We start from the raw sequence: 17,368 nt of genomic DNA, 5'->3' as shown, positions 1-17,368 counted from the left end.
TTGAACCTTACAAACTGACTCAAGAAGAGGGAAAAAAAAAGATTACAGACTAACTCAACCCTATGCTACCCACTTCTGTATTTGCATCGTTTGTTCGTCCAATCTTCGATTCCTGAAATGTTAGAAAAAAAAGATAGTCCAAGATAATCACTATGGTTTGCCAATCATCAAAACATAAGCCATGAAATAAGGTTTGCAACAAGTTCTACAAAGACCTATCTAAGCTCATCGAAAGATAGGAGGAATGTTCAAGATGACATAGGAAGGCCCCTTCATGGTGGAAAAAGTCTACCAAGGAGGATCTTATCTGCTTATAGATTGTAAAGGCAATCATCTTAAGTTACCTATCAAATAATGATATATTAAGAAGTATTATAAATTCTAGTGCACTTTATATACTTTGCAATGGATTAAAATGTAGGATTTTAAATTCCAGTGTTAATGATATCGCACATATGAAATTGTCTAAAAATAGCAGGATAAAGAAACTTATTCTCAACGAAGTTCAAATGTCTTGTTTCTAAATCTGCACAATCAGGAGTTGATCTCCCATTTAAGAATGCAAACTTTTTTTCAAAGTTGATCTTATAGTCAAAGTTTTAAATTCTTATATATATATATATATATATATATATATATATTATTATATATATATATAATATATAATATATATATATAATTATATATATATAATATATAATATAATATAATATATTATATATATATATTTAGTCAGGTTCTAAATTCACTCGTTTGGGAATCGATCTCCCATTCAAGTATTTTTCTTTACCTGGAAATCAATCTTCCAGTCAAACTTTTAAATTCACCTTTTTAATAATTGATGTATGGGTCATGTTGTAAATTCAATCATTTGGGAATCAATCTCCCATTCAAGTATTCCACTTTATCGGGATATCTATCTTCTAGTCAAAGTTTTAAATTCACCATTCTGATAATCTATTTATCAGTTAGGTTCTAAATTCACTCATCTTGAAATCTATCTACCATTTGGGTATTCCACTTTGTTTGGAAATCAATCTTCTAGTCAAAGTTTTAAATCCACCTTTCCAATAATTAATATATTGGTCAGGTTCTAAATCCACTCATTCAAGAATAAACCTCTTGTCTGAGTATTCATTTTGTTTGGAAATTGATCTTCTAGTTAAAGTTTAAATATCACCTTTTCGATAATCGATCTATTGATCGGGTTATAAATCCACTCAAAGGGAATCTATTTGTCGTATGAGTACCAAGCTTTATTCTAGAATCAATTTCCCTCCCTAAAAATCAATTTCTTAGTTAGGTCCAACATGTACTTGACTCAAAATTGATCCTTGACTCAAATTTCAAGCTTTTAAAATTTGTTGATTGCTTCAGTCAATGCCAACACATGTGATTTACTCTTCATATTTATCACACCTATTGGTGGTCCATTTGTTGACCTACATTTTGTATGAGGTCATCATGATCTTTTTAAACCCCTAATTAAACATCTAGTGGTAGACAGTCACCTAACTGTCAATCATATAGTACTCAGTCAATCATACATCCAGTTTCTAGTCAATCAACCTGTTATTTTACCAACAAGCCTATAATTCAAGATATTAATCATTTTTTTAGCTTCTATTCAATTTCAAATATATACATTAAATCAAACTTCAATTGATTACTCTAATTCTTCAATGTTCATCATGTAATCATCAATCAACATTCAATCAATCTATCAAGCAAATCCACCACTCAATTAATCATTCAACACTCAATCCAATAAATCATCAATGAACCCCTCAATCAATTAATCTTCAAACAATTCTTCAATTTGTTTTTTTTATCAATCCAACATTCAAATAATCAATCAATATTCAATTTTAAAGTTACAATCACCTGATCATCTATAGTCTTGCTCTATAGTCAAACACCTCAGCACATTATCCTACACTGTTTACTGGTCATCTCAAACTTCAGTCGGGGTCAAGGTTATTTCACTAAGAGTCCTAGACATTAAATCCAACATCATTAATCTTTAGAATCATTGATTGTTCAAGATAATCAATTGAGTGAGCTCAAGCTTGCTTAGTTGATCATCAACTATAAATTATCCTTGAATACATCATCAAATTAAACTTTATTCTTCAGCTAACTTTCGTAGACAACTTTCTTTATGAAATAGACCTTATTGGTCACTTTGATCCAATCATCAATTGACCTAGTCAACTAAAGCAATTTTTTGTTAATACAAGGCGAATTGAACCCACTGCCTTTGGCATACACTTAAGCTAAACTCTTCAATCCATATATTTATTTCAATATACAATTTAAACATTGCAATCATTGTCATAAGTCCTATCATAGTTATTTTTAGTTGGTCAACTCATAAGCAATAGTAAAACTTCCCTAAACATAGACTCCTTCATTTGTTTTATGAAATTAAAATTGCAGTAATAACAGAAAAAATAAGTATTACAAGCTAAAAGGGTATTAAGGTTCTTGAATTCTATTTCCTAACATCGGGAAAGGAAGAATATTAGAAAAATAAACTAAGCATAAAAGAAAAACATATTTGCATAATAAAAAAAACATAATGGAAAGAAGATCCACTAATCCTCACTTTGATGCAATTAGGGTGAAAGGGACGCCAAATATTTGAAAACCAAAATGGTTGGTTAGTTTCCTATAATTCCCAAGTAAAAAACAAAAATAGACAACTAGAACAAGTCTTAAATCCTAGTATTCTAAAATCATATTGCAAAAACACAATGCTGATAACCTCAAAACAAAGAAGAAAAAATGCCACCTCTTCACTACTAATTCCTGAATTAATGATAATCATCATCAAAAACATCACATTAGCATGAGGAAAACAAAAAATATACACTCAGCCATTCATGTAATAGATTTGTCTAATAAGACGCCTTGTAATTCATCCCATAGACAACTAGGCATTATCTAAGTGTCATCACAGCAGTCAAAAGGACTAGTGGACTGATCAAACTAGTTAAACAAGTCAAATAACTCTCCTAATGGCTTAAATGATAAAATCATTTGATCAAAACTTTCTCACCAAATTTAAAACAGTCCAGCAGCCTAAACCTATTCTAGAAGCTTCCAAAACTAGTAATAAACCCAAGGATTAATCCTAAGCTAACAAAATTGTCCCAACCACCCACGTGAGGCCAAAACCAACATTACAACTCGTACTCCTTTTTTCAAGTTGATTTTCAATTCCTTAATAAATATTGGACGGTGACTTGCATCTAAAAACCCTCTGAATAAATCCTAGCCATCTAAGGTAGCCCAACAGGTTTGAATTAGGCAAAAGGTCAAAAGAGATGGATTCAAGCATCTCTCACTCTACCACTACCCTGACCTCCTCCAATCTAGATCTAAATTCATTTTGGCTTGCACATACCTCCTCTCCATTCCCCAAGTCCAACCAAATCCAGTAGTTGAAGGCTGCCGGTGGAAACATTCTGGCAAAACCAAACCCAAGGTCCATTCAGCCCTTATAGCCGTTGATCCCGATCATTTCAGCTCTTGATATCTTTTAAGGAAATAATCTAGGAAAATCTACAAGTTTAACAAGCCCTCATATACCTCCTGAGAACCATTCAATCTTGGTAAATATCAAACAAAATTTAAATAACTTTTTATTAAATGCTTCTCCAACCGTTAAAACACATCTGCATGGTTCAATTACCTATACCAAAGCTATGTATAAAATTTAATGGCTTTTAGTTCACCCAATTATTTGTTTGATCCACATCATTTTGGGTTAGTTAAACCATTTTTAAAAATATACAAGATATTGTCCGTTGATCTTTTATCAATAGATGAAATCCTATCATTATGCTTTAGATTTAACAACATGATCAGCTTCATTTCTTATATCTTTCATCAAGCACAATCAAAGCAATTAATTTCCTATATTATTTCCTTAGAAGACATCAAGAGCTAAATTGTTAACTTGTTTATGTCAAAAAATGCATCTTCATCACTATCGTTTAATCATTGGCAATGATTGCATGGTAGCATAATCATTGTCGCACAATCATTGCCAATGATTAGCCCACTACTGCATAGTTATGAATTATTTAATATAAAGTTAATGTGTGGCCAACATCGCCGCTATCAATTCTAATTATTAAAATGTTTTTTAAGTTGAATTTTATTTAAAATAATCATAATAAGTTAAATACTTATCCAAAAAATATTTATAAAAGCTCATTCTTTTTAGCTTGAAACCATCTTAAATTTAAAAAAATAATTAAGCAAAAACCTATTTAAGGATTTATATCATTAATGTGATTTTCCTAATTATTTAAATATTTTTCAAATTAATTTCAAACTTTGCTATCATTAATTATATGTTAAATGCCACTTCTAATAATTTTCATCCATTTATTTGAGCTATATTTTAATAGTTATTAAGTTTATAATAATACGGCCTATTATTTAGCTTATATATTTAAAATTATTTTATAAATAAATCATAATTTATTTTCATGTATTTCATTACTCATTGAAATCTTAAGGTACAGCTTTGTTAATGTTAAATGAAGTTAATGATGTCTATTGTATGATTATTAAACGATCTGCTCTCTATTAAGCTTAGATTCAATTAAACTTATTGCTTGAATAGAGAATACTTATATCAATTATGTTTTCAAAAAAATAAAGAATCTCTCTAATTGTTCTCTATACATATGCAACAAGTTGAATTTAATTATGGTAGAATGATATCATAATAGACTATCAACTTGTTATAATGTTATTCAATCATCTTTATTTGATATTGTTCAATAAATTTTTTTTCAAATATTCAAGTCATGGTATGAATTGAATAATTGAAAATTGATTGCATTTGTTTCACTTAGGCTTAGTACACTATGTTCATGATTTGTGTGACTATAATTAGGGTATAAAGGGTTAATAAACATGATTTTCAAACCTATCAAATGTTAGTGACATTTAGGAACAAAATTTAAGAATTGTGATTAGTCAACCTAGTCAAATCTAGGATGAAGTACATATATCCATTTTTGGTGATAATTCAAACTTAGAAAACTTGTGTCATAAGACACTTAATCCAATACACCCTGGTTTGACATTAATTGACATCCAAACAAATACTATGTTTAAAAAACCCTTAAGGGTTTTAATTTCATCAAATCCAAAAAATTGAATAAAATTCATAAAAAGTTAAAATCAACCCTAATAAACTTCAAATAACACAAATAACATTACAAAACTAAATTCCACATTCCAGTTTTATTAAAAATTTTATCAAAAATTAATTTAATTAACCATTAATTAAATAAATTTATTAAAATTCAAATAAATTTAGATATTTAAAAAACTTCAAAATAAAATAAAAAGTTCAAAAGTTTATAAATTAATTTTAAATTATTTTTTAATTAAAATTTAGCTTTTTAATTACTTAATTTAATAAATCCATTTATAATTAATGAAATTTAATAGATAAAATTTTAAAAATAAATTAAAATTAAAATTGCAAATATTATAATAAAATTAAGAAAAACTTAAATTAAATTCTAATTCATTTAAGCAAAAAAAGATTTTATTATTTGATTGATTAAATTTTATTTTGATCAATTAAATTTAATAGTTGATTTATGTTAATGAATTAGGGTCTTTATGCCAAAGTTTTGATTACTTTGGATGGCCTTTTGGCATTAAATTTTCAAAAACTTCAATGCATTTAAATAACAAAAAGATCTTCATCTGTGTTGTGCATGATTCTATTTAGGAGGGCACAAAAAAATTAAATTTAGATTATCTTCAAACCCATAATAATATACAGACCTTATGTGACATACTTGGCTCATTTTGAAGGTATCTTGTATTATATTATGTGGTCTCTTTTCTATTTCTCTAATAAACTATGGAGGCTCTCATATGATCACCTATCCTACACAAAGGATGGGTATTCATTTATGATTTATTCTTCTAATTAGAATGACAGGAAAATATTTTTATCATCCTTTAAGAAGATTTGTACATTCCCTATGCTGCATCTAATGAGGGAAATAAATTTTAATATTCTTCCTTTCGAATCAATAGAAAGACTTTAGTCTACCCTTCATGGTGGTATAATTTCTAATTATGCAGATTTAATTAAAAGAAAATCTTAAAATATAAATAATGGAAATTACATGGGTATAAAATAATTTTAATTTTTTTTAAAATAATATAAAACTTTTCACCACTGGATGATAACCAATGTTGTTGCAAATCTGGTTTTACGAATTAGAATTTTGATGATAGCAAATACTCCTATTTTTTGTACGACTGCCTTGCCCACTAACATTTCAGGTTAACAAGATCAAGTGCAACTCAAGTCAGCTCAAGATTGGGTAGTTTAGGTCTGAGTCAGTTTGTAATGTATTTTTTCCCTTCCTTGAGTCAATTGTAATCTTTATGGTGCCTGATGCTAAGTAACCTTATACACACTCTTGGGTGAACTTTTTTTTTATCTGATTTAGAGTTTTCTCATTTTGCTAACACCATCCAGGATGACCCTAAAATCATCCTCGATGATTAGTGAAAAAGAGAAACCCTAATTAGGGCATCCTGGTTAAGGCAGCCGTCATTAAGCATATCGTCCTGAATAACTTTTGTATCGGCCAGGATGATATTCTTAAATCAGAAAGAATCAACCACCAAATCTATTTAGAAAGTTTTATTTTTTAAACATCATCCAGGATATCAGCCTAGACGATGGGATTAAATTATGCCTAAATTGATCTGGTGATTAAGGAAAGTAATTAAGCTTATTGATTCGATCATATCATCCTGGACGATCTCTGGATAGGCTAGGATGATCAATTCAAAAACATTGGTTGCTCCAAGATGACGAAAAATTATATATCATCTATTCATAGCAATGTTCTGGATGATTTTGTGCAGATTAAAACTAACCGGCCAGGACAATCGCGAGATCAGCTTGAACTGCTAAGTCATTTTGTTTTTGTCCAAACTCCCATCTAGAGAAATATTCTAGATGATATTTCCTAATTTGTTTTAATCATATAGGATGATATATTATCATCCTGGATGATAGGAACAAAAAATCTTCTATTCATCCCATGTCGTCCGGGCTTATTGAGCTTAATTTGTATTGATCGTACAGGATGATAGCAATATCGTCCAAGAAGATAAAGTCGATTTTTGAAAATATATTTAAATGGCTCATGTTTTCTCAAGCACAAGCATCCTTTGCTGCTGCCTTGACCTGAGAGAGCCTAGAGGAGATGAAGAGAGAGGGAGAGAGAGCGAGGAACTTGTGAGGGGGAGCTTGTGAGGGGGTTTCACAAGAGTTGCTCCAAGTAAGGGTCCAAGGTGTCTTCTCCAATTATGATTCCTTATTCTTGGAGGCTTAAGGGACGTCTTATTTAGCAAAAGATCAAGGTTCTCTGCCTGCTTCAAGAGGAAGCAAAAGGAGTCGGATCTCTGTCGCACTGGGTTGAAGAAAAGGAGTGTTTTGTAAGGGCTTCTCTGCTTATCTTTAGGGGCTAAAGGAGAGACACTAAGTTAGTTAAATACTAGGAGGGTGTTTCTGAGGAGTGGATGTAGGTCAAGGTTTGACCAAAGTACTATAAATTACGGTTTTCATTCCATTATTTTTTACTTATGCATTTAATTTTCGTACTCTATTTTTCTTGTGGTTAATTATGTTTTGGTTTGAGTTTATGATTTGATTAAAAGAATTTTTTAAAATACCAATTCACCCCCCTCTTTTTCATTAGCCTCTGGACTAGTTCATAAGGGCTTAACATCCATAAAAAACTTTCAAGTTGTATCGGAGTGGGATTCATAAAAATAAGTTTGAAAACTTTTTAAATTTTTATCATGGCTAACTTCGGTAATCATAATACTGAAAAAGGGTATTTTATTACCCAACCATCTTTGTTTGATAATTCTTAATGTTGTATGTTTTGAATGCCGAAAACTTGGACATGTCAAGGCTGATTATTCTACACTTAAGTTTCACTCAAATAAAAAGAAGGATGAGGAGAAACCTAAGTTCAGGAAGGATAAGAAGCAATTCCAAAAGGTATTCTGGGCAGAGTCTACATCAGACTCCTCTGAGATTGAAGCTAAAGAGGAGACAACAAACTTGTGCTTGATGGCTGACGACCAAGAAGAGGTATATGAACCAACTTATGATCAATTACTTCAAATATATGATAAAATTCATGCATCATATAAAAAACTTATGAAAATGCATACTATTTTGAAATTGGAGTTTTTGACTTTACAAAAAGAAAATGAAGTCTTGATTAAAGATCACCTTCAAATTGATAGCAATCACATGTTTTTACTTGATGAGTTTGATGAATTAAATAAAAAAAAACCCTTAGTTAGTTATTAAGCATGATTCATTAAAAGCATCCTAGATCTCACTTGAATCTGATTATAAGACATACATTGATAAATCTTATCATAGGGAGCACAATTTGGGAGTTGATAATACAGCTTTAGAAAGTGCTAACTTGAGGTTTAAAGTTGAATTAAATGCACTTAAGAAGAATATAAATACACCCACACTTGATCTTAAGCCAAAACTTAAGAAGAGGCAATATAACTCAAATAGATTAGTTCATCCTTTTCTTAATATTAGAAATTTTTCATGTGGCATGTTAGGACACATAGCACACACTTGCACCATTCATCATAGTACACATTGGGTTTAGACACCCAAATTGCATATTTCATAGCATGACAAAAATGTATTTCATTCTTCTTTTCATATAAGGGGACCCAAACCTGTTTGGGTAACTAAATGTTTGATGATTTTGTAGGTTTTCTCTCAAAAAAGGCCTCGTCAGAGTATGTGGTAATTAGACAAAGGAGGCTCACAGCTCATAATTGCATAAATTTTTAGATTATTAAAATTATAAATTGCATGCTTCTACTTTGCTGGTTATTGTTATTGTCTGCATTAGTTTTTGTGTTAGCTTATCATGTTTGTTGTTAAAGTTTAGGTTCTTTTTGCTTTATGATATGTTGCCTTATTTTTGTTTTTGAAAATTTGTAGTCAATATTTTTCATCTATTAATCAGCTAAGGAGGGAAACACCGTTGATTGTTTCATTTTTCTCTAACTTCCATTAGTGGTGTATTTTTTTTTCAAAATAAAAATCTATCTCAAATCAACAACTAGACTATGCAATTGAAATATTTTTCAAACTTTCTACAGTAATCTATCTTATATATATATATATATATATATATAATTTAATGACTTTATTTTACCTTCAAATTTTTTGAAATCTTGTCGTTGCATTTATCTTATAATTTTTATTCTATTTTGTGATTCATTCTTCCTTATATTAGAGAGTGAGTTTATTCTTCTTTAATATCTGAAAGATATAATCACAACTGAGAGTGTTTAAGAATTTTGGAAAAGGGACCTAGCTTGCAAAATAAAATAAAAAAAAATGGCCAATGTGCCAAAATCAAAAGATGCGTATTGTCGCCAAATTAAAAAAAAAAAGGCCAATGATACTAAAATCAAAATATACATAAAGAGCGCCAATCAAATTGAAAAGAGGCATAAAATGAGCCCATCAAAATCAAGCTCCTTTCCTTTCAAAACTTTTAAATCTTAGAAGAATTCTTGTGTAACTTTATATTTTTAAAAGGTTTAATTATGAGATTCTTGATCAAAACTAATTACTTTGATATATTATTTTATTAAGTATTTTTCTAAAACCAAGTTTTTAATGTATTTCTTTTTCTTATCCAATTGATTTTTCTAATTTAGATCCTTATTTTCAAAAGAAGCTTTTTCCTAGGAGAAGTTTGAGTTAGGGATAATAGAATCAGTTATGTTACCAATTTTTTGGATTTCGATGATGTTAATTCATTGACTTACAAATCTTTAAAATAAATCATATGGAGAATTTATCATGTTCATGCTTGTTTCAAATATAAAAAAAATCCATTATTTTTGGTTTGTTTTTATATATTTTTTGGATCTTTTTCTTTTTTCACTTGATTTTTATGTTTTTGGGCCTTGTTTGATTATCTCCATCCATCCTTTCATTTAAACTTTTTTCACATCATCCTAGATGAAATTCATATCATCCTGGACGATCGGTTCAATTCACTTCTAAAATCCATCTGCTAGTTGTTCTGACCTTTTCGCTCTTTATCATCCTGGGCAATACATTATCGTCCTGGATGATCTGATCATCCTCTGCTTCAATCATCTGTGATCATCCTAGATGATCCTCTTTCATCCTGGATGATCCCTTTACTCTTTGCTCAATTATTGGTAATCGTCCCATATGATCCACCTATTCATCCTAGATAATACACAAGAAAATATATTTAATAGCCTTAAATTCGGCCGGTATGATCCATTATTGGAGCATCATCCTGGATGATCCACCTGTTCATTTTGTACGATACATGTGGTAGTGAGTTTAAATATTTTAAATTTGGCTGGTATGATCCATTATTTATTTTTGTCCTGGACGATCCACCTCATCATCATGGACGATTTGCTTTTTTAACAATCATTCGGATTGTGGCCTTGAAATGATCGCCTTAATCTAATCATCCCAGATGATATATGATCTTCTTGAATGATATGACTACATTTTTTGACCAATCGTCCATCCATAATTATTGCACTGGATCTTCCTGGATGATTATGTGCTCGTCCTGGATGATTATGTGATCGTCCTGGACGATCCATCTAATTCTTTAAATTCAGAGCCCCTCTAGCCATTTTTCTCACAACATCACCTTCTACTAGCTTTATAGTTCCTCTTTTCTTGCTATTTGTGGTCATGGATGGAGGCAAGCGATCTTGCGAGGTGTCAAGCTGTTCCTTGAGGGCCACTTTGGACCCTCGATTCATGGAGGCGGATGATCAAGCCGCCTACCAATGCTACAAAATGGCCAGCATTACTATTTCCCGATCGGTCAACCCACACCACCTTTCTTATCCAGTACTTAACTTATTCACTCACACCTCTTTGTTTTTCATTCTCACTCTTGCAATCCCCTTCAATTCTGAGCATCTGTTTGAATTCTTTGCAATCCTTAGAATAAATTCTTTCTTTACTTCTCTTAGATTGTATATGAATCGACGCCCCGTCGAGATCACATACCAGGACTGCACATAATTCTTACAACTTTCCACCATGGGGGATAGGCTTCACACCCTATGTTCTGACATTGATTATGACTAGGCTCCGGCCAATCACTTTCTTTGCAACCCCACTGTCCACTTTTATGGTGGAGAAACTAGCTCTTAACTTAAAGATGCTAGGATGATCCAGCTCATCCTTTGCACCTCTGTTATTCCCAAAACTAGTGATCACGTCCACATTACTCATCTTCTTTCAATCACCACATTTTATATTTTATTCCATCACAAATTCAATGCTACTGATTTGATCTTTCATTACATTGAAGATCTAACCACTATTCTTGACACATGATATAGGAGGAAGCCAATTCTAGCCTTAGGACATATCATTACTTATGTCTTAAAATCCTAATATAACCTCCAATATCCTAGTCCTCTAAATTTCCAGCCTACCTTCTGCTCCAATAATTCTTTCAATATACTTCAAGTACTCATCTTCACCCGGGGGACGGGGAAGCTCAGGGGGTAGAAGAGGAGGACGCTCCCCCACCTATTCCTGCACCTGGACCGCTTCGCTAGCACTCTCAGCTAGATGAGCTGGTCAACGATTCGACTAATGGGAGGCACAGTTTGAGACTTATGTTGTTGTACAGGAGCAGTAACATGCTTAGGACATAGCCCATTTTGAGTACTGACATGCTAAAGACTTAGCTCGTTTTGACACCTACATTGCACACCAGTAGCAATGCCACGACTAGGACATGGCCTGGTTTGGAGCATAATTTGCCTCACTGTCTAGCTACTTTCAACAACCACCACCACCACCTCTTCCTTTAGATGATCAGGGGCCATCATCTTACTAGTTTTCTTTTTATGTTATTCTTTCGTTATAGTTTTTTTTTTTTATTTAGTTTCTACTTTGTTTATGTTCTATTTTCCTCCTCCTTAAATAGATATCAAAAGGGGGAGAAGTGTGTTGTACTTATACTGTTATGTTCTGAAATTTGAATCTATTATGTTTTCTATGATTGCACTGCTTCTAGTTTACTATCTTGAATTGCTTAGATTAATTTTAATTTGCCATCATCAAAAAGGGTGAGATTGTTATAAATCTGATTTTATGAATTAGAATTTTGATGATAGCAAACATGCCTATTTTTTCTACTACTACCTTGCCCACTAACATTTCAGGTCAACAAGATCAAGTGCAACTCAAGCCAGCTCAAGATTGGATAGATTAGGTCTGAGTCAGTTTGTAATGTATTTTTTCCCTTTGTTGAGTTAATGGTAATCTTTGTGGTGACTGATGCTAAGTAACCCTGCACACACACACTTTGGTGAATTTTTTCTATCTGACTTAGAGTTTTCTAATTTTGCTAACATCATTTGGGATGATCCTAAAGTTGTCCTGGACAATCGGTCAAAAATAAAAACCCTAATTTGGGCCTCCTAGTTAAGGAAGCCATCATTAAGCATATCATCCTAAATGTTTTTTATATCGATCGGGATGATAAGCTCAAATTAGAAAGAATTAGCAGCCAGATCTATTTGGGAAGTTTTATTTTTTATCATCATTCAGGACATCATCTTGGACGATAGGGTTCAATTATGCCTAAATTGATTTGGTTATAAAGGAAAGTAATTAAGGTTGATTTATTTGATCATATCATCCTAGATGATTAAAAGATCGGCTAGGACAATCAATTCAAAAACCTTGGTTGCTCCTAGATGACAAAAAAATTATAGATCATCTGTTCAGAGCGATGTTCTAGATGATTTTGTGCAGATTTTAACTAATCGGCTAGGACGATCATGAGATCAGCCTGGACAATCATGTCATTTTGTTTTTGTCCAGACTCTCATCCAGGGTTATGTTTTGGATGATATTCCCTGATTTGTACTAATTATAAAAGATGATATATTATCATCCTAGATGATAGGAAAAAAAATCTTCTAATCAACTGAAGTCGTCTGAACTGATTAAGCTTAATTTGTACTTATCATACAAGATGATAGCAACATCATCTTGGATGATAAAGTCGGTTCTTGAAAATTTATTTCAAGGACTCATATGAAATTACTAAACGACAAGAGGGGGGGTGAATTATAAAAGTCTTTTGATTAATAAAATTAACCCTAAACAAGAGTTCTAATTTTTTTGTTGTTTTTGAAATATTAAAACAAAGATTTATTGAAATTTGCTTTCACAAAAAAAACCACATGCAATAGATATGACAAGATTAACAAGTGCAAGCAAAAGGAAAACAATGGATAAAGAACAGAAACAACAAAGAATTTTATAGTGGTTCGGTCAAAATATTGACCAACGTCCACTCCGGAGTCCTCCACTCCGGGAATTTTCACTATAATACAATAGTCTCCATCTTTGCCCCCCTTGCAAGGCGACAATAGCTGTACAAAACCTCCCTTTCACACAAAGCGCCGCTGGCGGAAGACCAACACTCTGTTTTCGCCCTCCTGGCCAGCATCGAGAACCTTCTCGTTTTCTCCTCTCCTGGAGAAGGCAGGACCCTCACGGAACGGATGCAGAACGTAGCTTCCCCTTGGAGGAATCCCTCCTCAAATCCTTCATCGGGCCAACGAGGAGCCAAGATGCGCAGGCGTTGGAGCAAACCGTGATATCTCCCTCACACCTCTTCTCCATCACAAAACGCTACACCTCCTATCCTTCCTCCTCAACTTCAAGACAATTTTCCTAGGATTTCATCCTATAGGCAATCATCTTCTCTATAACACGTTCACCCGCTTGTAATCTATTACCCAAAAGAACTATGATTGTATATTCTCAACAAAAAGGCATCCAAAAAACCTCATAATTCAAAAAGTAAGCCGTTACTGTTCACTACAATACAAAATTCAACAACTGTACATGATACGATCTTCCATAAATATGTTTTTCTCTATCTGACGACTCGAACGCCAGAACGCCTAGACACAACCGTACTACATCTCCTAAGCACCTCCCTACAATAAGCATCTTCCCTCGCACGCTCCCGGTGTCCTTAATCAGATATAGCCTCACATCTTATCCAATACGCAACTCGCGCCCTCATCTAGCATGATCTCTCGTGCACGACCTAGCGATATATCCTTCAAGCTTACATCGATCGCAACGTTATATACATCGATAAAGCTCATCTCAAACTATACGCACTTCTACTTACATACCTAATCTATACATATACCCATAGAGAGTACTGTATTTATATACTAAACTCCTATCTCACCTCGTGCACTCGTACTCTCTGTGCTCTCCACACATGATATCCGTGAGTCTCGCGGAGTGTGGTACAGATAGACTATACGAATAGTACTACCGGACAATGATCTATATAAACTATCGCTACTGTGGTGATTCAAGTCACCTCCTACCATCTAACAATCGCGGCCATATATACATCTACACCGACTTCTCTCGTGAGACCTCTTACTCGGCCACACCTCATACCGTGAGAATATCCCTCTACATAAATCTCAGCCCATATAAACATACTCATTCTATAGGCGTGAACGTGGCATCCGAGTGCCGAGGCTGTCAAACAAAGCCCTACGCGCGGACTTACTCACGTACGTGTCGACGACTCTCCCGAGCTCACACTCTCTCGTCCTCCTCCGTAATCAGCGTGCAGCCAACCCAATTCTGAACCGTCACCTAGCAGACTGACGTCTCTCTATCGTCACAACAGTGACGATCTGTGTGCTATACTCACTTCTCAGACTCTAACATCAAATGTGACATAGCTCTGGATACTAAATCGGACTATCCAGTAACGAATACTCCAGAGGAACGAATTTTAGTATATATTTTGCAGTTAAAAAAAGAACTCTCCCCACCTGTGTGTGTTGCATGGTGCTCTCATACTCTTACGCTCATTTTGTGGCCAGCACTCAATAAAGTTAAAAGTACAATAAAATCGGATAAAATACAATGTTTGACTCATACTCCTAATTCTTACCGGTCTTGAGTCTTCCTTTCTTCATGAGTCACTGTGATCTTCCTGAAATGTTGAGTGCTCAAGGAAATAACAAATAATAATATCAATTGAAAGCAGTTAACCAACAACAACTCACTTATTTAGGCATCACTCAAAATATCTCAAACCTCGGGTCACGGGGTTGCAACAATCTCGCCCCCTTTTGATGATGCCAAAATTTGTTGCAAGTAGGAAAGAAAAACATTTCTTCTTGTGTTTTTTTTAGGTTTTTAAAAAAAAAAAAAAAAAAAAAAAGAGAGGAAACTAAAAGAATACACTGCATTTAGATAAATAGGCATTACAACATTACAACAAACTTCTCCCCCTTTTGACAGCACAAAAAAGGAGGAGCAACTAAAAACACAAAAGCGAGAAAAAAAAAGAGGAAATACTACAATGCAAAACAATAGATAATCTAGTCAGACGGGCCCTGATCAGCTGGTGGTGGAGGTGGATTTGGCTGAAAGTGATTGCAATAGAGTGTCGAAACGGTGATCAATTTGCTGTAAAACGCTCTCCAAACTAGTGCATATCAGCCTCGGTTGCTGATGTTGTTCTTGAATATGCATGTCCGACGAGTCTGCAGCCTGGTCGAAGCGGGCGACTAAATCATCATTTGGTGGGTGGAGCTGGTGCTGGTGCTGGTGCTCGGTGTCGGCATGGCGTCGTGGTCGAGCTGGAGCTGCGGCTGGTGCATCTTCTCCTTCTTCTTCATCAAATACGGGTTCTTCAGGCTCATGTCCCCGATGAAAGAGGATAACGGAGGGAAGCATCCGTATAAGAAAATAGGAAGCATGTCGGGTTTCAGCAGGGTAGGATAATTGGTATTTATTATTAGAGGAATATCCTATGAGGTGACAAGAGCCAGATTTTGTTTTCGACGAGTGGTGGAAAGACGAACAAAAGTCATGTGCCGAATATAGTTCCTAATTAAATCGACCTCATCAGAACTTAATGTTGGACATAATCAGGTAGGTAGAGACTGACAGGGGTAGGGGTCAGATTGATGCGAGTCGCCCACTATGGGAATAGATAGAATTTGCGAAGAACATGTTGATAGTTATACGGGCATTGCGGGTTTAAGATTGGACCTAGATGGCTGGTGTTGGTTGAAAAACAGTATGCCTGAACGGCGACTCTATTTAATCTTGTGCTCCAAAGTCAAACATCATCGGTGAGAAACGAGCGAAACCTCGGATCTTCAGTATACAGAGCTCTTTATAATCTTATAACTCCAATCATTTGCGATGCGGCGTCATTATGTTATATGCAACGGGTGCTGGCCACAAATAAGGGAGCTGAAAAGTAGGGGTTATCGACTGTGTAGGGTTGAGGTTGTGCGAAGAAAAATCAAAAGGAGTCAATTTGTATTGTGAAAATAGTAGGTGATAGGAATTGAAAGGTAGGGAGTGCACAGATGCCCATTACCTTCAAAATAGAGCGGGCCTGATTAAGCTATTTTTGAGGGAGAGATTTGGCAAGCCTTGTAGCTGGTAGTCAGGGCTTCCCTCATCTTTTCACTAATTAGAGAATAGCGATTCGGGAGTTGTACGACTGGGAAGGACGAGCTTCCGGCAAGGTCGATCCGAACCTCGTTTAGACATTGCAGGAAGGGCACGAAAAACGAAGTGAAGGCTGAGTGAGGAGTAGGTGTTGACAGGTGAATTGAACAGCCTAGGCAAGGGTTATATAGAATTTTCCGTAAAATTCGTAACAGTAACGAACCAGGGGATCTGTACAGTACGAAATTATCAATTTAATATCCTGACGCGGTTCGTTTCGGAAAAGGCAGCAAATCGTGACAGTACGATTAGGTAATCGTACAGTACGATCAGATTTGAATAATCGTCGTCCCGAGGCCCATCAGTACGGACTTTTGACTATAAAGTTTTCGTTACTGTAACGAATAGGTGGATCGTTACAGTACAATCCATACATTTATAAATATCGTGACTGGGATCGCTTTAAACTCGAATTTGGTCCTTTATGCTGGATTGGATCGTACCGTACGACGCGAAATTTATCGGTACAGTATGATACTGAATAAATGTAGTACCAACCAGCATTTTAATTCGTTACCGATTCGTTGTTCGAGCGTGGATTCATACTGTACGAAGAAAGGGAATCTACATGTACGTGAAGGCAATTATTTATCATGGGAAGGATGATCGGTTATAGTACGATGTGTATCGTATGAGTACATCGATCAACAGAGCTTGAAGATCTGCTATTGGTGGATGGTTGATTGT

The sequence above is a fragment of the Dendrobium catenatum genome, unplaced genomic scaffold (assembly GCF_001605985.2).
Source record: "Dendrobium catenatum unplaced genomic scaffold, ASM160598v2 fragScaff_scaffold_261, whole genome shotgun sequence".
NCBI lineage: Eukaryota > Viridiplantae > Streptophyta > Magnoliopsida > Asparagales > Orchidaceae > Dendrobium > Dendrobium catenatum.
The sequence above is the reverse complement of the archived record's forward strand: the minus strand, read 5'-3'. Positions refer to the sequence as shown.